Source organism: Pristiophorus japonicus, unplaced genomic scaffold, assembly GCF_044704955.1.
Source record: "Pristiophorus japonicus isolate sPriJap1 unplaced genomic scaffold, sPriJap1.hap1 HAP1_SCAFFOLD_405, whole genome shotgun sequence".
In the NCBI taxonomy this organism is placed as follows: domain Eukaryota; kingdom Metazoa; phylum Chordata; class Chondrichthyes; family Pristiophoridae; genus Pristiophorus; species Pristiophorus japonicus.
The window spans coordinates 74,486-99,805 of record NW_027253926.1 but is presented as its reverse complement, the minus strand read 5'-3'; the positions used below and the strand labels follow the sequence as shown (position 1 = coordinate 99,805).

The window sequence follows — 25,320 nt, the reverse complement described above, 5'->3', positions numbered from 1 at the left end:
CATTATGACTGAGATTAATGCACTCGTGCCTGTCACGACTACCATTCACGACTGAGATTAATACACTTGTGCCTGTCACTACTCCCATTCACAACTGAGATTAATGCAGTCGTGCCTGTCACTCCTGCCATTCACGACTGAGTTTAATGCTGCCGTGCCTGTCACGATTACCATTAACTGCTGAGATTAATGCAGTTGGTGCTGTCACTACTGAGATTAATGCAGTCGTGCCTGTCACTACTATGATCCATTTCTACGATTAATGCACTTGTGCCTGTCACTACTACGATTCACTACTGAGATTAATGCACTCGCACCCATCACTACTATGATTAATGCAGTCGTGCCCATCACTACTACCATTCACAACTGAGATGAGAGCATTCGTGCCCTTCACTACTACGATTCACAACTGAGATTAATGCACTCGTGCCCTTCACTACTCCGATTCACTACTGAGATTAATGCAGTCATGCCCGTCACGACTACCATTCACTACTGAGATTAGTGCAGTCGTGCCGGTCACTACTACCATTCACGACTGAGATTAACGCATTACTACCATTCACTACTACCATTCACAACTGTGATTATTGCAGTCATGCCTGTCACTACTGCATTTCACTGCTGAGATTAATACTGTCGTGCCTGTCACTACTGCCATTCACGACTGAGATTACTGCACTCGTGCCCGTCACTACTACCATTCACTACTCAGATTAATGCACTCGTGCCCGTCACTATTATCATTCACGACTGAGATTAATGCACTTGTGCCCATCACTACTACCATTAACGACTGAGATTAAAGCAGTCGTGCCCGTCACTTCTACGATTCACGACGGAGTTTAATGCGGCCGTGCCTGTCACGATTACCATTAACAACTGAGATTAATGCAGTCGTGCCTGTCACTATTGCCATTCACGACGGAGTTTAATGCTGCCGTGCCTGTCACGATTACCATTAACTACTGAGATTAATGCAGTTGGTGCTGACACTACTGAGATTAATGCAGTCGTGCCCGTCACTACTATGATCCATTACTGCGATTAATTCACTCGTGCCTGTCACTACTACGATTCACGACTGAGATTAGTGCAATCGTGCCCTTCACGACTACGATTCACGACTGAGATTAATGCACTCGTGCCCGTCACTTCTACGATTCACTACTGAGATTAATGCACTCGTGCCCGTCACAACTACCATTCACGACTGAGATTAATGCAATCGGGCCTGTCACTATTACCATTCACTACTGAGATTAAGGCACTCGTGCCCATCACTACTACCATTCACTGCTGAGATTAATACTGTCGTGCCTGTCACTACTGCCATTCACTACGATTACTGCAGTCGTGCCCGTCACTACTACCATATACTACTCAGATTATTGCACTCGTGCCTGTCACTACTACCATTCATCACTGAGATTATTGCACTCGTGCCTGTCACTACTACCATTCACTACTGAGATTAATGCACTCGTGCCCGTCACAACTACCATTCACGACTGAGATTAATGCAATCGGGCCTGTCACTATTACCATTCACTACTGAGATTAAGGCACTCGTGCCCATCACTACTACCATTCACTGCTGAGATTAATACTGTCGTGCCTGTCACTACTGCCATTCACTACTATTACTGCAGTCGTGCCCGTCACTACTACCATATACTACTCAGATTATTGCACTCGTGCCTGTCACTACTACCATTCACTACTGAGATTAATGCACTCGTGCCTGTCACTGCTACCATTCACTGCTGAGATTAATACACTCGTGCCTGTCACTACTACCATTCACTGCCGAGATTAATACTGGCGTGCCTGTCACTACTGCCATTCACTACTGAGATTACTGCAGTCGTGCCCGTCACTACTACCATTCACTACTCAGATTAATGCACTCGTGCCCGTCACTATTACCATTCACTCTTGAGATTAATGCACTCGTGCCTGTCACTACTACCATTCACGACTGAGATTAATGCACTCGTGCCTGTCACGACTATCATTCACTACTGAGATTAATGCACTCGTGCCCGTCACTACTACCATTCACTACTCAGATTAATGCACTCATGCCTGTCACTACTACCATTCAGAACTGTATTTATTGCACTCGTGCCTGTCACTACTGCCATTCACTGCTGAGATTAATGCACTCGTGCCTGTCACATGAACCAGTCACGACTGAGATTAGTGTACTCGTGCCTGTCACGACTGAGATTAATGCACTACAACCATTCACTACTGCCATTCACTACTGAGATTAATGCATTCGTGCCCGTCACTGCTACCATTCACTACACCGATTAATGCAGTTGTGCCTGTCACTACGACCATTCACGACTGAGATTAATGCAGTCGTGCCTGTCACTACTACCATTCACTGCTGAGATTAATACTGTCGTGCCTGTCACTACTGCCATTCACTACTATTACTGCAGTCGTGCCCGTCACGACTACCATATACTACTCAGATTATTGCACTCGTGCCTGTCACTATTACCATTCACTACTGACATTAATGCACTCGTGCCTGTCACTTCTACCATTCACTGCTGAGATTATTGCACTAGTGCCTGTCACTACTACCATTCACTGCTGAGATTAATGCCCTCGTGCCAGTCACTACTACCATTCACGACTGAGATTAATACACTTGTGCCCATTATGACTGAGATTAATGCACTCGTGCCTGTCACGACTACCATTCACGACTGAGATTAATACACTTGTGCCTGTCACTACTCCCATTCACAACTGAGATTAATGCAGTCGTGCCTGTCACTCCTGCCATTCACGACTGAGTTTAATGCTGCCGTGCCTGTCACGATTACCATTAACTGCTGAGATTAATGCAGTTGGTGCTGTCACTACTGAGATTAATGCAGTCGTGCCTGTCACTACTATGATCCATTTCTACGATTAATGCACTTGTGCCTGTCACTACTACGATTCACTACTGAGATTAATGCACTCGCACCCATCACTACTATGATTAATGCAGTCGTGCCCATCACTACTACCATTCACAACTGAGATGAGAGCATTCGTGCCCTTCACTACTACGATTCACAACTGAGATTAATGCACTCGTGCCCTTCACTACTCCGATTCACTACTGAGATTAATGCAGTCGTGCCCGTCACGACTACCATTCACTACTGAGATTAGTGCAGTCGTGCCGGTCACTACTACCATTCACGACTGAGATTAACGCATTACTACCATTCACTACTACCATTCACAACTGTGATTATTGCAGTCATGCCTGTCACTACTGCATTTCACTGCTGAGATTAATACTGTCGTGCCTGTCACTACTGCCATTCACGACTGAGATTACTGCACTCGTGCCCGTCACTACTACCATTCACTACTCAGATTAATGCACTCGTGCCCGTCACTATTATCATTCACGACTGAGATTAATGCACTTGTGCCCATCACTACTACCATTAACGACTGAGATTAAAGCAGTCGTGCCCGTCACTTCTACGATTCACGACGGAGTTTAATGCGGCCGTGCCTGTCACGATTACCATTAACAACTGAGATTAATGCAGTCGTGCCTGTCACTATTGCCATTCACGACGGAGTTTAATGCTGCCGTGCCTGTCACGATTACCATTAACTACTGAGATTAATGCAGTTGGTGCTGACACTACTGAGATTAATGCAGTCGTGCCCGTCACTACTATGATCCATTACTGCGATTAATTCACTCGTGCCTGTCACTACTACGATTCACGACTGAGATTAGTGCAATCGTGCCCTTCACGACTACGATTCACGACTGAGATTAATGCACTCGTGCCCGTCACTTCTACGATTCACTACTGAGATTAATGCACTCGTGCCCGTCACAACTAACATTCACGACTGAGATTAATGCAATCGGGCCTGTCACTATTACCATTCACTACTGAGATTAAGGCACTCGTGCCCATCACTACTACCATTCACTGCTGAGATTAATACTGTCGTGCCTGTCACTACTGCCATTCACTACGATTACTGCAGTCGTGCCCGTCACTACTACCATATACTACTCAGATTATTGCACTCGTGCCTGTCACTACTACCATTCATCACTGAGATTATTGCACTCGTGCCTGTCACTACTACCATTCACTACTGAGATTAATGCACTCGTGCCCGTCACAACTACCATTCACGACTGAGATTAATGCAATCGGGCCTGTCACTATTACCATTCACTACTGAGATTAAGGCACTCGTGCCCATCACTACTACCATTCACTGCTGAGATTAATACTGTCGTGCCTGTCACTACTGCCATTCACTACTATTACTGCAGTCGTGCCCGTCACTACTACCATATACTACTCAGATTATTGCACTCGTGCCTGTCACTACTACCATTCACTACTGAGATTAATGCACTCGTGCCTGTCACTGCTACCATTCACTGCTGAGATTAATACTGTCGTGCCTGTCACTACTACCATTCATCACTGAGATTATTGCACTCGTGCCTGTCACTACTACCATTCACTGCTGAGATTAATGCACTCGTGCCCGTCACTACTATCATTCACGACTGAGATTAATACACTTGTGCCCATTACGACTGAGATTAATGCACTTGTGCCTGTCACTACTCCCATTCACAACTGAGATTAATGCAGTCGTGCCTGTCACTACTGCCATTCACGACGGAGTTTAATGCTGCCGTGCCTGTCACGATTACCATTAACAACTGAGATTAATGCAGTCGTGCCTGTCACTACTGCCATTCACGACGGAGTTTAATGCTGCCGTGCCTGTCACGATTACCATTAACTACTGAGATTAATGCAGTTGGTGCTGACACTACTGAGATTAATGCAGTCGTGCCCGTCACTACTATGATCCATTACTGCGATTAATTCACTCGTGCCTGTCACTACTATGATTCACGACTCAGATTAGTGCAATCGTGCCCTTCACGACTACGATTCACGACTGAGATTAATGCACTCGTGCCCTTCACTACTCCGATTCACTACTGAGATTAATGCAGTCGTGCCCGTCACGACTACCATTCACTACTGAGATTAACGCACTACTACCATTCACAACTGTGATTATTGCAGTCATGCCTGTCAGTACTGCATTTCACTGCTGAGATTAATACTGTCGTGCCTGTCACGACTGCCATTCACTACTGAGATTACTGCAGTCGTGCCCGTCACTATTACCATTCACTACTGAGATTATTGCACTCGTGCCCGTCACGACTACCATTCACGACTGAGATTAGTGCACTCGAGCCGGTCACTATTACCATTCACTACTGAGATTAACGCACGACTACCATTCACGACTACGATTCACTGCTGAGATTAATGCACTCATGCCTGTCATGACTGTCATTCACGACTGAGATTAATGCACTCGGGCCCGTCACTACTACCATTCACTACTCAGATTAATGCACTCATGCCTGTCACTACTACCATTCACAACTGTGATTATTGCACTCGTGCATGTCACTACTACCATTTACTACTGAGATTAACGTACTCGTGCCTGTCACTACTGCCATTCACTGCTGAGATTAATGCACTCGTGCCTGTCACTACGACCATTCACGACTGAGATTATTGCATTCGTACTTGTCATTACTACCATTCACTACTGTGTTTAATGCACTCGTGCCTGTCACTACTACCAGTCACTACTGAGATTAATGTACTCGTGCCTGTCACTACTAAGATTAATGCACTACGACCATTCACTACTCCGATTCACTGCTGAGATTAATGCACCCGTGCCCGTCAGTACTACCATTCACGACTGAGATTAATGCACTCGTGCCTGTCACTACTACCATTCACTGCTGAGATTAATACTGTCGTGCCTGTCACTACTGCCATTCACTGCTGAGATTAATGCACTCGTGCCTGTCACTACGACCATTCACGACTGAGATTATTGCATTCGTACCTGTCATTACGACCATTCACTACTGAGTTTAATTCACTCGTGCCTGTCACTACTACCAGTCACTACTGAGATTAATGTACTCGTGCCTGTCACTACTAAGGTTAATGCACTACGACCATTCACTACTCCGATTCACTGCTGAGATTAATGCACCCGTGCCCGTCAGTACTACCATTCACGACTGAGATTAATGCACTCGTGCCTGTCACTACTACCATTCACTGCTGAGATTAATACTGTCGTGCCTGTCACTACTGCCATTCACTACTATTACTGCAGTCGTGCCCGCCACTACTACCATATACTACTCAGATTATTGCACTCGTGCCCGTCACTACTATTATTCACAACTGAGATTAATGCACTTGTGCCCATCACTACTGCCATTCACTACTGAGATTAATGCAGTCGTGCCTGTCACTACTGCCATTCACTACTGAGACTATTGCACTCGTGCCTGTCACTACTACCATTCACTGCTGAGATTAATACTGTCGTGCCTGTCACTACTACCATTCACGACTGAGATTATTGCACTCGTGCCTGTCACGACTATCATTCACGACTGAGATGAATGCACTCGTGCCCGTCACTACTAAAATTCACTACTCAGATTAATGCACTCATGCCTGTCACTAATACCATTCACAACTGTGATTATTACAGTCATGCCTGTCACTACTGCCATTCACTCCTGAGATTAATGCACTCGTGCCCGTCACTACTACCATATACTACTCAGATTATTGCACTCGTGCCTGTCACTACTACCATTCACGACTGAGATTAATGCACTTGTGCCCATCACTACCACCATTAATGACTGAGATTAATGCAGTCGTGCCTGTCACTACGACCATTCACTACTGAGATTAATGCACTCGTGCCCGTCACTACTACCATTCACTGCTGAGATTAATACTGTCGTGCCTGTCACTACTGCCATTCACTACTATTACTGCAGTCGTGCCCGCCACTACTACCATATACTACTCAGATTATTGCACTCGTGCCCGTCACTACTATTATTCACAACTGAGATTAATGCACTTGTGCCCATCACTACTGCCATTCACTACTGAGATTAATGCAGTCGTGCCTGTCACTACTGCCATTCACTACTGAGACTATTGCACTCGTGCCTGTCACTACTACCATTCACTGCTGAGATTTATACTGTCGTGCCTGTCACTACTGAGATTACTGCAGTCGTGCCCGTCACCACTCCCATTCATAACTGAGATTAATGCAGTCATGCCTGTCACGACTGCCATTCACTGCTGAGATTACTGCTGTTGTGCCCATCACTACTACCATTCATTACTGAGATTAATGCATTCATGCCCGTCACTACTACCATTCACAACTGTGATTATTGCAATCATGCCCGTCACTACTGCCATTCACTCCTGAGATTAATGCACTCGTGCACGTCACTACTACCATTCACTACTGAGATTAATGCACTCGTGCCCGTCACTACTATTATTCACAACTGAGATTAATGCACTTGTGCCTGTCACTCCTACCATTCACTACTGAGATTAGAGCACTCGTGCCCTTCACTACTACGATTCACTACTGAGATTAGTGCACTCGTGCCCTTCACTACTGCGATTCACGACTGAGATTAATGCACTCGTGCCCGTCACTACTACCATTCACTACTGAGATTAATGCACTCGTGCCTGTCACTACTACCACTCACAACTGAGATTAATGCAGTTGTGCCTGTCACGATTACCATTAACTACTGAGATTAATGCAGTTGGTGCTGTCACTACTGAGATCAATGCACTCGTGCCTGTCACTACTACGATTCACTACTGAGATTAATGCACTCGCACCGACCACGACTATCATTAATGCAGTCGTGCCCGTCACTACTACCATTCACTACTCAGATTAATGCACTCGTGCCCGTCACTATTACCATTCACTCCTGAGATTAATGCACTCGTGCCTGTCACTACTACCATTCACGACTGAGATTAATGCACTCGTGCCTGTCACGACTATCATTCACTACTGAGATTAATGCACTCGTGCCCGTCACTACTACCATTCACTACTCAGATTAATGCACTCATGCCTGTCACTACTACCATTCAGAACTGTAATTATTGCACTCGTGCCTGTCACTACTGCCATTCACTGCTGAGATTAATGCACTCGTGCCTGTCACTACGACCATTCACGACTGAGATTATTGCATTCGTACCTGTCATTACTACCATTCACTACTGAGTTTAATGCACTCGTGCCTGTCAACTACTGAGATTAATGTACTCGTGCCTGTCACTACTAAGATTAATGCACTACGACCATTCACTACTCCGATTCACTGCTGAGATTAATGCACCCGTGCCCATCAGTACTACCATTCACGACTGAGATAAATGCACTCGTGCCTGTCACGACTACCATTCACTGCTGAGATTAATACTGTCGTGCCTGTCACTACTGCCATTCACGACTGAGATTAATGCACTCGTGCCCTTTACTACAATGATTCACAACTGAGATTAGTGCAATCGTGCCCTTCACGACTACGATTCACTTCTGAGATTAATGCACTCGTGCTCTTAACTACACTGCTGAGATTTATACTGTCGTGCCTGTCACTACTGAGATTACTGCAGTCGTGCCCGTCACCACTCCCATTCATAACTGAGATTAATGCAGTCATGCCTGTCACGACTGCCATTCACTGCTGAGATTACTGCTGTTGTGCCCATCACTACTACCATTCACTACTGAGATTAATGCATTCATGCCCGTCACTACTACCATTCACAACTGTGATTATTGCAAACATGCCCGTCACTACTGCCATTCACTCCTGAGATTAATGCACTCGTGCACGTCACTACTACCATTCACTACTGAGATTAATGCACTCGTGCCCGTCACTACTATTATTCACAACTGAGATTAATGCACTTGTGCCTGTCACTCCTACCATTCACTACTGAGATTAGAGCACTCGTGCCCTTCACTACTACGGTTCACTACTGAGATTAGTGCACTCGTGCCCTTCACTACTGCGATTCACGACTGAGATTAATGCACTCGTGCCCGTCACTACTACCATTCACTACTGAGATTAATGCACTCATGCCTGTCACTACTACCACTCACAACTGAGATTAATGCAGTTGTGCCTGTCACGATTACCATTAACTACTGAGATTAATGCAGTTGGTGCTGTCACTACTGAGATCAATGCACTCGTGCCTGTCACTACTACGATTCACTACTGAGATTAATGCACTCGCACCGACCACGACTATCATTAATGCAGTCGTGCCCGTCACTACTACCATTCACAACTGAGATGAGTGCACTCGTGCCCTTCACTACTACAATTCACGACTGAGATTAGTGCAATCGTGCCTGTCACTACTGCCATTCACTGCTGAGATTAATGTACTCGTGCCTGTCACTACTACCATTCACTACTGAGATTAATGCACTCGTGCCTGTCACTACTACCATTCACTGCTGAGATTAATACTGGCGTGCCTGTCACTACTGCCATTCACTACTGAGATTACTGCAGTCGTGCCCGTCACTACTACCATTCACTACTCAGATTAATGCACTCGTGCCCGTCACTATTACCATTCACTCCTGAGATTAATGCACTCGTGCCTGTCACTACTACCATTCACGACTGAGATTAATGCACTCGTGCCTGTCACGACTATCATTCACTACTGAGATTAATGCACTCGTGCCCGTCACTACTACCATTCACTACTCAGATTAATGCACTCATGCCTGTCACTACTACCATTCAGAACTGTAATTATTGCACTCGTGCCTGTCACTACTGCCATTCACTGCTGAGATTAATGCACTCGTGCCTGTCACTACGACCATTCACGACTGAGATTATTGCATTCGTACCTGTCATTACTACCATTCACTACTGAGTTTAATGCACTCGTGCCTGTCACTACTACCAGTCACTACTGAGATTAATGTACTCGTGCCTGTCACTACTAAGATTAATGCACTACGACCATTCACTACTCCGATTCACTGCTGAGATTAATGCACCCGTGCCCATCAGTACTACCATTCACGACTGAGATAAATGCACTCGTGCCTGTCACGACTACCATTCACTGCTGAGATTAATACTGTCGTGCCTGTCACTACTGCCATTCACGACTGAGATTAATGCACTCGTGCCCTTTACTACTATGATTCACAACTGAGATTAGTGCAATCGTGCCCTTCACGACTACGATTCACTTCTGAGATTAATGCACTCGTGCTCTTAACTACACTGCTGAGATTTATACTGTCGTGCCTGTCACTACTGAGATTACTGCAGTCGTGCCCGTCACCACTCCCATTCATAACTGAGATTAATGCAGTCATGCCTGTCACGACTGCCATTCACTGCTGAGATTACTGCTGTTGTGCCCATCACTACGACCATTCACTACTGAGATTAATGCATTCATGCCCGTCACTACTACCATTCACAACTGTGATTATTGCAGTCATGCCTGTCACTACTGCCATTCACTACTGAGATAAATGCACTCGTGCACGTCACTACTACCATTCACGCCTGAGATTAAAGCACTCGTGCCCGTCACTACTACCATTCACTACCCGAGATTAATGCAGTTGTGCCTGTCACTACGACCATTCACTACTGAGATTAATGCACTTGTGCCCATCACTACTACCATTAACGACTGAGATTAAAGCAGTCATGCCCGTCACAACTACCATTCACGACTGAGATTAATGCAGTCGTGCCTGTCACTACTACCATTCACTACTGAGATTAATGCACTTGTGCCCGTCACTACTACCATTCACGACTGAGATTAATGCACTTGTGCCCATCACGACTGAGATTAATGCACTCGTGCCCGTCACTACTACCATTCACTACTCAGATTAATGCACTCATGCCTGTCACTAATAACATTCACAACTGTGATTATTGCAGTCATGCCTGTCACTACTGCCATTCACTACTGAGATTAATGCACTCGTGCCCGTCACTACTATTATTCACAACTGAGATCAATGCACTTGTGCCCATCACGACTGCCATTCACTGCTGCGATTAATGCAGTTGTGCCTGTCACTACGACCATTATCGACTGAGATTAATGCACTTGTGCCCATATCTACTGCCATTAACGACTGAGATTAAAGCAGTCGTGCCCGTCACTTCTACGATTCACTACTGTGATTAATGCACTCGTGCCCGTCACAACTACCATTCACGACTGAGATTAATGCACTCGTGCCTGTCACTACTACCATTCACTGCTGAGATTAATGCCCTCGTGCCCGTCACTACTGCCATTCACTACTATTACTGCAGTCGTGCCCGTCATACTACCATATACTACTCAGATTATTGCACTCGTGCCTGTCACTTCGACCATTCACGACTGAGATTAATGCACTCGTGCCTGTCACTTCTACCATTCACTGCTGAGATTATTGCACTCGTGCCTGTCACTACTACCATTCACTGCTGAGATTAATGCCCTCGTGCCCGTCACTACTACCATTCACGACTGAAATTAATACACTTGTGCCTGTCACTACTCCCATTCACAACTGAGATTAATGCAGTCGTGCCTGTTACTCCTGCCATTCACGACTGAGTTTAATGCTGCCGTGCCTGTCACGATTACCATTAACTGCTGAGATTAATGCAGTTGGTGCTGTCACTACTGAGATTAATGCAGTCGTGCCTGTCACTACTATGATCCATTTCTGCGATTAATGCACTCGTGCCTGTCACGACTACGATTCACTACTGAGATTAATGCACTCGCACCCATCACTACTATGATTAATGCAGTCGTGCCCATCACTACTACCATTCACAACTGAGATGAGAGCATTCGTGCCCTTCACTACTACGATTCACAACTGAGATTAATGCACTCGTGCCCTTCACTACTCCGATTCACTACTGGGATTAATGCAGTCGTGCCCGTCACGACTACCATTCACTACTGAGATTAGTGCAGTCGTGCCGGTCACTACTACCATTCACGACTGAGATTAACGCATTACTACCATTCACTACTACCATTCACAACTGTGATTATTGCAGTCATGCCTGTCACTACTGCATTTCACTGCTGAGATTAATACTGTCGTGCCTGTCACTACTGCCATTCACGACTGAGATTACTGCACTCGTGCCCGTCACTACTACCATTCACTACTCAGATTAATGCACTCGTGCCCGTCACTATTATCATTCACGACTGAGATTAATGCACTTGTGCCCATCACTACTACCATTAACGACTGAGATTAAAGCAGTCGTGCCCGTCACTTCTACGATTCACGACGGAGTTTAATGCGGCCGTGCCTGTCACGATTACCATTAACAACTGAGATTAATGCAGTCGTGCCTGTCACTATTGCCATTCACGACGGAGTTTAATGCTGCCGTGCCTGTCACGATTACCATTAACTACTGAGATTAATGCAGTTGGTGCTGACACTATTGAGATTAATGCAGTCGTGCCCGTCACTACTATGATCCATTACTGCGATTAATTCACTCGTGCCTGTCACTACTACGATTCACGACTGAGATTAGTGCAATCGTGCCCTTCACGACTACGATTCACGACTGAGATTAATGCACTCGTGCCCGTCACTTCTACGATTCACTACTGAGATTAATGCACTCGTGCCCGTCACAACTACCATTCACGACTGAGATTAATGCAATCGGGCCTGTCACTATTACCATTCACTACTGAGATTAAGGCACTCCTGCCCATCACTACTACCATTCACTGCTGAGATTAATACTGTCGTGCCTGTCACTACTGCCATTCACTACGATTACTGCAGTCGTGCCCGTCACTACTACCATATACTACTCAGATTATTGCACTCGTGCCTGTCACTACTACCATTCATCACTGAGATTATTGCACTCGTGCCTGTCACTACTACCATTCACTACTGAGATTAATGCACTCGTGCCCGTCACAACTACCATTCACGACTGAGATTAATGCAATCGGGCCTGTCACTATTACCATTCACTACTGAGATTAAGGCACTCGTGCCCATCACTACTACCATTCACTGCTGAGATTAATACTGTCATGCCTGTCACTACTGCCATTCACTACTATTACTGCAGTCCTGCCCGTCACTACTACCATATACTACTCAGATTATTGCACTCGTGCCTGTCACTACTACCATTCACTACTGAGATTAATGCACTCGTGCCTGTCACTGCTACCATTCACTGCTGAGATTAATACTGTCGTGCCTGTCACTACTACCATTCATCACTGAGATTATTGCACTCGTGCCTGTCACTACTACCATTCACTGCTGAGATTAATGCACTCGTGCCCGTCACTACTATCATTCACGACTGAGATTAATACACTTGTGCCCATTACGACTGAGATTAATGCACTTGTGCCTGTCACTACTCCCATTCACAACTGAGATTAATGCAGTCGTGCCTGTCACTACTGCCATTCACTGCTGAGATTAATGCACTCGTGCCTGTCACTACGACTGAGATTATTGCATTCGTACCTGTCATTACTACCATTCACTACTGAGTTTAATGCACTCGTGCCTGTCACTACTACCAGTCACTACTGAGATTAATGTACTCGTGCCTGTCACTACTAAGGTTAATGCACTACGACCATTCACTACTCCGATTCACTGCTGAGATTAATGCACCCGTGCCCGTCAGTACTACCATTCACGACTGAGATTAATGCACTCGTGCCTGTCACTACTACCATTCACTGCTGAGATTAATACTGTCGTGCCTGTCACTACTACCATTCACGACTGAGATTATTGCACTCGTGCCTGTCACGACTATCATTCACGACTGAGATGAATGCACTCGTGCCCGTCACTACTAAAATTCACTACTCAGATTAATGCACTCATGTCTGTCACTAATACCATTCACAACTGTGATTATTGCAGTCATGCCTGTCACTACTGCCATTCACTCCTGAGATTAATGCACTCGTGCCCGTCACTACTACCATATACTACTCAGATTATTGCACTCGTGCCTGTCACTATTACCATTCACGACTGAGATTAATGCACTTGTGCCCATCACTACCACCATTAATGACTGAAATTAATGCAGTCGTGCCTGTCACTACGACCATTCACTACTGAGATTAATGCACTCGTGCCCGTCACTACTACCATTCACTGCTGAGATTAATACTGTCGTGCCTGTCACTACTGCCATTCACTACTATTACTGCAGTCGTGCCCGCCACTACTACCATATACTACTCAGATTATTGCACTCGTGCCCGTCACTACTATTATTCACAACTGAGATTAATGCACTTGTGCCCATCACTACTGCCATTCACTACTGAGATTAATGCAGTCGTGCCTGTCACTACTGCCATTCACTACTGAGACTATTGCACTCGTGCCTGTCACTACTACCATTCACTGCTGAGATTTATACTGTCGTGCCTGTCACTACTGAGATTACTGCAGTCGTGCCCGTCACGACTCCCATTCATAACTGAGATTAATGCAGTCATGCCTGTCACGACTGCCATTCACTGCTGAGATTACTGCTGTTGTGCCCATCACTACTACCATTCACAACTGAGATTAATGCACTCGTGCCCGTCACTTCTACGATTCACTACTGAGATTAATGCACTCGTGCCCGTCACAACTACCATTCACGACTGAGATTAATGCAATCGGGCCTGTCACTATTACCATTCACTACTGAGATTAAGGCACTCCTGCCCATCACTACTACCATTCACTGCTGAGATTAATACTGTCGTGCCTGTCACTACTGCCATTCACTACGATTACTGCAGTCGTGCCCGTCACTACTACCATATACTACTCAGATTATTGCACTCGTGCCTGTCACTACTACCATTCATCACTGAGTTTATTGCACTCGTGCCTGTCACTACTACCATTCACTACTGAGATTAATGCACTCGTGCCCGTCACAACTACCATTCACGACTGAGATTAATGCAATCGGGCCTGTCACTATTACCATTCACTACTGAGATTAAGGCACTCGTGCCCATCACTACTACCATTCACTGCTGAGATTAATACTGTCGTGCCTGTCACTACTGCCATTCACTACTATTACTGCAGTCGTGCCCGTCACTACTACCATATACTACTCAGATTATTGCACTCGTGCCTGTCACTACTACCATTCACTACTGAGATTAATGCACTCGTGCCTGTCACTGCTACCATTCACTGCTGAGATTAATACTGTCGTGCCTGTCACTACTACCATTCATCACTGAGATTATTGCACTCGTGCCTGTCACTACTACCATTCACTGCTGAGATTAATGCACTCGTGCCCGTCACTACTATCATTCACGACTGAGATTAATACACTTGTGCCCATTACGACTGAGATTAATGCACTTGTGCCTGTCACTACTCCCATTCACAACTGAGATTAATGCAGTCGTGCCTGTCACTACTGCCATTCACTGCTGAGATTAATGCACTCGTGCCTGTCACTACGACCATTCACGACTGAGATTATTGCATTCGTACCTGTCATTACTACCATTCACTACTGAGTTTAATGCACTCGTGCCTGTCACTACTACCAGTCACTACTGAGATTAATGTACTCGTGCCTGTCACTACTAAGGTTAATGCACTACGACCATTCACTACTCCGATTCACTGCTGAGATTAATGCACCCGTGCCCGTCAGTACTACCATTCACGACTGAGATTAATGCACTCGTGCCTGTCACTACTACCATTCACTGCTGAGATTAATACTGTCGTGCCTGTCACTACTACCATTCACGACTGAGATTATTGCACTCGTGCCTGTCACGACTATCATTCACGACTGAGATGAATGCACTCGTGCCCGTCACTACTAAAATTCACTACTCAGATTAATGCACTCATGCCTGTCACTAATACCATTCACAACTGTGATTATTGCAGTCATGCCTGTCACTACTGCCATTCACTCCTGAGATTAATGCACTCGTGCCCGTCACTACTACCATATACTACTCAGATTATTGCACTCGTGCCTGTCACTATTACCATTCACGACTGAGATTAATGCACTTGTGCCCATCACTACCACCATTAATGACTGAAATTAATGCAGTCGTGCCTGTCACTACGACCATTCACTACTGAGATTAATGCACTCGTGCCCGTCACTACTACCATTCACTGCTGAGATTAATACTGTCGTGCCTGTCACTACTGCCATTCACTACTATTACTGCAGTCGTGCCCGCCACTACTACCATATACTACTCAGATTATTGCACTCGTGCCCGTCACTACTATTATTCACAACTGAGATTAATGCACTTGTGCCCATCACTACTGCCATTCACTACTGAGATTAATGCAGTCGTGCCTGTCACTACTGCCATTCACTACTGAGACTATTGCACTCGTGCCTGTCACTACTACCATTCACTGCTGAGATTTATACTGTCGTGCCTGTCACTACTGAGATTACTGCAGTCGTGCCCGTCACGACTCCCATTCATAACTGAGATTAATGCAGTCATGCCTGTCACGACTGCCATTCACTGCTGAGATTACTGCTGTTGTGCCCATCACTACTACCATTCATTACTGAGATTAATGCATTCATGCCCGTCACTACTACCATTCACAACTGTGATTATTGCAATCATGCCCGTCACTACTGCCATTCACTCCTGAGATTAATGCACTCGTGCACGTCACTACTACCATTCACTACTGAGATTAATGCACTCGTGCCCGTCACTACTATTATTCACAACTGAGATTAATGCACTTGTGCCTGTCACTCCTACCATTCACTACTGAGATTAGAGCACTCGTGCCCTTCACTACTACGATTCACTACTGAGATTAGTGCACTCGTGCCCTTCACTACTGCGATTCACGACTGAGATTAATGCACTCGTGCCCGTCACTACTACCATTCACTACTGAGATTAATGCACTCGTGCCTGTCACTACTACCACTCACAACTGAGATTAATGCAGTTGTGCCTGTCACGATTACCATTAACTACTGAGATTAATGCAGTTGGTGCTGTCACTACTGAGATCAATGCACTCGTGCCTGTCACTACTACGATTCACTACTGAGATTAATGCACTCGCACCGACCACGACTATCATTAATGCAGTCGTGCCCGTCACTACTACCATTCACAACTGAGATGAGTGCACTCGTGCCCTTCACTACTACAATTCACGACTGAGATTAGTGCAATCGTGCCTGTCACTACTGCCATTCACTGCTGAGATTAATGTACTCGTGCCTGTCACTACTACCATTCACTACTGAGATTAATGCACTCGTGCCTGTCACTACTACCATTCACTGCTGAGATTAATACTGGCGTGCCTGTCACTACTGCCATTCACTACTGAGATTACTGCAGTCGTGCCCGTCACTACTACCATTCACTACTCAGATTAATGCACTCGTGCCCGTCACTATTACCATTCACTCCTGAGATTAATGCACTCGTGCCTGTCACTACTACCATTCACGACTGAGATTAATGCACTCGTGCCTGTCACGACTATCATTCACTACTGAGATTAATGCACTCGTGCCTGTCACTACTACCATTCACGACTGAGATTAATGCACTCGTGCCTGTCACTACTACCATTCACTGCTGAGGTTAATGCAGTCGTGCCCGTCACTACTACCATTCACAACTGAGATGAGTGCGCTCGTGCCCTTCACTACTACAATTCACGACTGAGATTAGTGCAATCGTGCCTGTCACTACTGCCATTCACTGCTGAGATTAATGTACTCGTGCCTGTCACTACTACCATTCACTACTGAGATTAATGCACTCGTGCCTGTCACTACTACCATTCACTGCCGAGATTAATACTGGCGTGCCTGTCACTACTGCCATTCACTACTGAGATTACTGCAGTCGTGCCCGTCACTATTACCATTCACTCCTGAGATTAATGCACTCGTGCCTGTCACTACTACCATTCACGACTGAGATTAATGCACTCGTGCCTGTCACGACTATCATTCACGACTGAGATTAATGCACTCGTGCCCGTCACTACTACCATTCACTACTCAGATTAATGCACTCATGCCTGTCACTACTACCATTCAGAACTGTAATTATTGCACTCGTGCCTGTCACTACTGCCATTCACTGCTGAGATTAATGCACTCGTGCCTGTCACTACGACCATTCACGACTGAGATTATTGCATTCGTACCTGTCATTACTACCATTCACTACTGAGTTTAATGCACTCGTGCCTGTCACTACTACCAGTCACTACTGAGATTAATGTACTCGTGCCTGTCACTACTAAGATTAATGCACTACGACCATTCACTACTCCGATTCACTGCTGAGATTAATGCACCCGTGCCCATCAGTACTACCATTCACGACTGAGATAAATGCACTCGTGCCTGTCACGACTACCATTCACTGCTGAGATTAATACTGTCGTGCCTGTCACTACTGCCATTCACGACTGAGATTAATGCACTCGTGCCCTTTACTACTATGATTCACAACTGAGATTAGTGCAATCGTGCCCTTCACGACTACGATTCACTTCTGAGATTAATGCACTCGTGCTCTTAACTACACTGCTGCGATTTATACTGTCGTGCCTGTCACTACTGAGATTACTGCAGTCGTGCCCGTCACCACTCCCATTCATAACTGAGATTAATGCAGTCATGCCTGTCACGACTGCCATTCACTGCTGAGATTACTGCTGTTGTGCCCATCACTACTACCATTCACAACTGTGATTATTGCACTCGTGCCCGTCACTACTATTATTCACAACTGAGATTAATGCACTTGTGCGTGTCACTCCTACCATTCACTACTGAGATTAGAGCACTCGTGCCCTTCACTACTACGATTCACTACTGAGATTAGTGCACTCGTGCCCTTCACTACTGCGATTCACGACTGATATTAATGCACTCGTGCCCGTCACTACTACCATTCACTACTGAGATTAATGCACTCGTGCCTGTCACTACTACCACTCACAACTGAGATTAATGCAGTTGTGCCTGTCACGATTACCATTAACTACTGAGATTAATGCAGTTGGTGCTGTCACTACTGAGATTAATGCACTCGTGCCTGTCACTACTACGATTCACTACTGAGATTAATGCACTCGCACCGACCACGACTATCATTAATGCAGTCGTGCCCGTCACTACTACCATTCACAACTGAGATGAGTGCACTCGTGCCCTTCACTACTACAATTCACGACTGAGATTAGTGCAATCGTGCCTATCACTACTGCCATTCAATGCTGAGATTAATGTACTCGTGCCTGTCACTACTACCATTCACTACTGAGATTAATGCACTCGTGCCTGTCACTACTACCATTTAGTGCCGAGATTAATACTGGCGTGCCTGTCACTACTGCCATTCACTACTGAGATTACTGCAGTCGTGCCCGTCACTACTACCATTCACTACACAGATTAATGCACTCGTGCCCGTCACTATTACCATTCACTCCTGAGATTAATGCACTCGTGCCTGTCACTACTACCATTCACGACTGAGATTAATGCACTCGTGCCTGTCACGACTATCATTCACTACTGAGATTAATGCACTCGTGCCCGTCACTACTACCATTCACTACTCAGATTAATGCACTCATGCCTGTCACTACTACCATTCAGAACTGTAATTATTGCACTCGTGCCTGTCACTACTGCCATTCACTGCTGAGATTAATGCACTCATGCCTGTCACTACTACCATTCAGAACTGTAATTATTGCACTCGTGCCTGTCACTACTACCATTCACTGCTGAGAGTAATACTGTCGTGCCTGTCACTACTGCCATTCACGACTGAGATTAATGCACTCGTGCCCTTTACTACTATGATTCACAACTGAGATTAGTGCAATCGTGCCCTTCATGACTACGATTCACTTCTGAGATTAATGCACTCGTGCTCTTAACTACACTGCTGAGATTTATACTGTCGTGCCTGTCACTACTGAGATTACTGCAGTCGTGCCCGTCACCACTCCCATTCATAACTGAGATTAATGCAGTCATGCCTGTCACGACTGCCATTCACTGCTGAGATTACTGCTGTTGTGCCCATCACTACTACCATTCACTACTGAGATTAATGCATTCATGCCCGTCACTACTACCATTCACAACTGTGATTATTGCAGTCATGCCTGTCACTACTGCCATTCACTAATGAGATTAATGCACTCGTGCACGTCACTACTACCGTTCACTACTGAGATTAATGCACTCGTGCCCGTCACTACTATTATTCACAACTGAGATTAATGCACTTGTGCCTGTCACTACTACCATTCACTACTGAGATTAGTGCACTCGTGCCCTTCACTACTACGATTCACTCCTGAGATTAGTGCACTCGTGCCCTTCACTACTACGATTCACCACTGAGATTAATGCACTCGTGCCCGTCACTACTACCATTCACTACCGAGATTAATGCAGCTGTGCCTGTCACTACGGCCGTTCACTACTGAGATAAATGCACTTGTGCCCATCACGACTACCATTCACGACTGAGATTAAAGCAGTCGTGCCCGTCACAACTACCATTCACTACTCAGATTAATGCAGTCGTGCCTGTCACTACTACCATTCACGACTGAGATTAAAGCAGTCGTGCCCGTCACAACTACCATTTACTACTCAGATTAATGCAGTCGTGCCTGTCACTACTACCATTCACGACTGAGATTAATGCACTCGTGCCCGTCACTACTACCATTCACGACTGAGATTAATGCACTTGTGCCCATCACGACTGAGATTAATGCAGTCGTGCCTGTCACGATTACCATTAACTACTGAGATTAATGCAGTTGGTGCTGTCACTACTGAGATTAATGCACTCATGCCTGTCACTACTACGATTCACTACTGAGATTAATGCACTCGCACCGACCATCACTATGATTAAAGCAGTCGTGCCCGTCACTACTACCATTCACAACTGAGATGAGTGCACTCGTGCCCTTCACTACTACAATTCACGACTGTGATTAGTGCAATCGTGCCCTTCACGACTACGATTCACTACTGAGATTAATGCAACCGTGCCCATCAGTACTACCATTCACGACTGAGATTAATGCACTCGTGCCTGTCACTACTACCATTCACTGCTGAGATTAATACTGTCATGCCTGTCACCATACCATTCAGAACTGTGATTATTGCACTCGTGCCTGTCAGTAGTAACATTCACTACTCAGGTTAATGCAGTCGTGCCGGTCACTACTACCATTCACTACTGAGATTAGTGCAATCATGCCCTTCACGACTACGATTCACTACTGAGATTAATGCACTTGTGCCCGTCACAACTCCCATTCACGACTGAGATTAATGCACTTGTGCCCATCACTACTGAGATTAATGCACTCATGCCTGTCACGACTACCATTCAGTACTGAGATTAATGCACTATTAACATTCACTACTACGATTCACTGCTGAGATTAATGCACTCGTGCCTGTCACTACTACCATTCACGACTGAGATCAATGCACTCGTGCCCGTCACTACTATCGTTCACTCCTGAGATTAATGCACTCGTGCCTGTCACTACTGCCATTGACTACTGGGATTAATGCAGTCGTTCCCGTCTCTACTATGATCCACTACTGAGATTAATGCAGTCGTGCCCGTCACAACTATGATCCACGACTGAGATTGATGCACTCGTGCCTGTCACTACTACCTTTCACGACTGAGATTAATGCAATCCTGCCCGTCACTACTACCATTCACTACTGAGATTAATGCACTCGTGCCCGTCACTACTACCATTCACTACTGGGATTAATACACTCATGCCCGTCACTATTAACATTCACCACTGAGATTAATGCACTCATGCACGTCACTACTACCATTCACTACTGAGATTAATGCACTCGTGCCCGTCACTACTACGATTCACGACTGAGGTTAATGCACTCGTGCCCATCACTGCTACCATTCACGACTGAGATTAGTGCAGTCGTGCCAGTCACTACTAGCATTCAATACTGAGATTAACGCACTACTACCATTCACTACTACGATTCACTACTGAGATTAATGCACCTGTGCCCGTCAGTACTACCATTCACTACTGAGATTAATGCACTCGTGCCAGTAACTACTACCATTCACTATTGAGATCAATGCACTCATGCCTGTCACGACTACCATTCACGACTGAGATTAATGCATTTGGTGCTGTCACTACTGAGATTAATGCAGTTGTGCCCATCACTACTATGATCCACGACTGCAATTAATGCACTCGTGCCTGTCACTACTACGATTCACTACTGAGATTAATGCACTCGCACCCATCACTACTATGATTAATGCACTCGTGCCTGTCAATACTACCATTCACTACTGAGATTAATGCAGTGATGCCCGTCACTACTACGATTTATGCACTCGTGCCTGTCACTACTACCATTCACTACTGAGATTATTGCAGTCGTGCCCATCACTACTACGATTCACGATTGAGATTAATGCAGTCGTGACCGTCACTACTACCATTCACTACTGAGATTAATGCAGTCGTACCCGTCACTACTACGATTCACTACTGAGATTAATGCACTCGTGACCGTCACTACTACCATTCACTACTGAGATTAATGCACTCGTGCCTGTCACTACTACCATTCACTATTGGATTAATGCAGTCGTGCCCATCTCTACTACGATTCACTACTGAGATTATTGCAGTCGTGCCCGTCGCTGTTACGATTCACTACTGAGATTAATGCACTCGTGCCTGTCACTACTACGATTCACTACTGAGATTAATGCACTCGCGCCTGTCACTACAACCATTCACTACTGAGATTAATGCAGTCATGCCCGTCACTACTACGATTCACTACTGAGATTAATGCAGTCGTGCCCGTCACTACTACCATTCACTACTGAGATTAATGCACTCGTGCCTGTCACTACTACCATTGACTACTGAGATTAATGCAGTCGTGCCCGTCTCTACTATGATCCACTGCTGAGATTAATGCACTCGTGCCCGTCACTACTACCATTCACTACTGAGATTATTGCAGTCGTGCCCGTCACTACTACCATTCACTACTGAGATTAATGCACTCGTGCCCGTCACTACCACCATTCACTCCTGAGATTAATGCAGTCGTGCCCATTCACTTTTACCATTCACTACTGAGATTAATGCAGTCGTGCCCGTCTCTACTACCATTCACTGCTAAGATTAATGCACTCGTGCCTTTCACTACTGCCATTCACTGCTGAGATTATTGCAGTCGTGCCCGTCACTACTACGATTCACTGCTGAGATTCAAACCACTACAATTATACAACTAAAGTAGTTAAATTATATAACTGAAATGGACAGTCAATAGTAACACTACAAATTGCAGCAAACTCACCCAAAGCAGCTGTTTTTAACATTAGTGGCAGCCCTTTTTTCTTAAAAAAGAGCCGCCTTCTTGAACCGCTGCAGCACGTGTGATGAAGGTACTCCCACAGTGCTGTTCAAGACGGAGTTCCAGGATTTTGACCCAGCAACGATGAAGGAACGGCGATATACTTCCAAGTTCTTTATAAAAGAAAAGCACAAATCCCCCACAGATCCTTAAAAGCTGCAAGGCCTCCGAGCTCCTGACATCATCGGAGGGGCTTGCCCGGAAATGACATCGTTCGAGGGCGGACACGGAAATGACATCATCAGAGCCCCAACCCCACAAGATGCACTGCAGCAACTCCAAAGCTTCGTTGACGGCATCTCCCAAACCCGCGACCTTAAGCACCTGGAAGGACAAGGGAATCCGGCGCATGGGAACACCATCACCTCCAAGTCACACAACATTCTGACTTTGGAAGTATATCGCCGTTCCTTCATCGTCGCTGGTTCAAAATCCTGGAACTCCCTCCCTAACAGCACTGTAGTAGCACTTTCACCACAGTGACAGCGGCAGTTCAAGGAGGTGGCTCACCACCACCTTCTCAAGGGGCAATTAGGGATGGGCAATAAATGCCGGCCTTGCCAGTGATCCCAGGAATGAATAAAAAAAAATTTTCACAGGCCAGTTATCAATATTACAAAATTACCTTTGACATCAATAATTTGCAGGTTCAGATTTCCAGGTGCCGTTTAGAGGTTAAGATGAGGGATCTTGCACGGAGATCAGTTGCAGAGAGGCAACATGGCGCAGAAAGCAGGAAAATTCCAGATGCAAATTGTATTCTCAGAAATGTTAGAATCTGAAAAAGAAAATCTATGCGCATTAATAACAAATTAAAACATTATTTTTTCAAATCTAAGAATCAAACAACAAAAGAGAAGGGTTTGTATTTCACTTTTGCGCTCTGGGCAGTGCCTGGTGGAATAGATCAGCCGGTCATGTAGAACCCGCTTGATTTTAATCCCATTCATCTCAACGCAAGTGAAAATCAGGCGGTTTCTGTAATGGGCGGCCGGTCCACTCGCCAGTTTAACGCCCGGGCAGCAAGTTAGAAACCGACCCCAAAATATCTCAGTGTGGAAATTTATCTCGGATGGTGGGGCAAAACGGGCAGAATGGCCTCGACCGCCCGTTCTCCACCTCGGCCAATATTCAGCTCCATTGAGTCAAAGGGCGTACAACAAGTGAGCGATGCAATGTCGCCCAGTTAGCTCCACTGCCCGAGTGGAATTGCTGCCCCAGGGATCAGGCACCGGTCGAGCCGGATTTACCCAGACCATTGCTTAGATTGGGTTTAAGGAGCTTTATCACAAAGCGTGGTTCCTCCCAGGAGTGAGCATTGGCTCATTCTGAGAGCCGGCATTGTGATTGGTTCACTCAGAGCCGGCGCCGTGATTGGCTCACTCTGAGAGCTCGCGCTGTGATTGGCTCACTCAGAGTCTGGTTCTGCTGAGAGCTGCGCTGTGATTGGCTGACTCAGAGCTAGTGCCATGATTGGCTCACAGCTGGTGACGTGATTGGCTCACTCTGAGCCTGGCTCTGCTGAGAGCTCGCGCTGTGATTGGCTGACTCAGAGCTGGTGCTGTGATTGGCTCACTCTGACAGCTGGCGCCGTGATTGGCTCACTCAGAGCCGGCACTGTGATTGGCTCACTCTGAGCACTTGTGCTGTGATTGGCTCACTCTGAGAGCCGGCGCCGTGATTGGCTCACTCTGAGAGCCAGCGCCGTGATTGGCTCACTCAGAGCCGGCACTGTGACTGGCGCACTCAGAGCCAGCACTTTGATTTGCTCA

The 25,320-nt window shown here is 45.8% G+C and overlaps 1 protein-coding gene across 7 annotated transcripts in view; it reads right to left on the bottom strand.

Moving 5' to 3' along the window:
• Positions 1 to 25,320, bottom strand: part of LOC139250658 (maestro heat-like repeat-containing protein family member 1) — a 272,705-nt gene that overhangs the window by 245,904 nt on the left and 1,481 nt on the right. For all 7 annotated transcript variants that reach the window (XM_070873025.1, XM_070873022.1, XM_070873024.1 and 4 more), the window contains exon 2: positions 24,174 to 24,326. The gene's annotated coding sequence lies outside the window, so the exon portion shown is untranslated. The remainder of the gene's footprint in view (positions 1 to 24,173; positions 24,327 to 25,320) is intronic.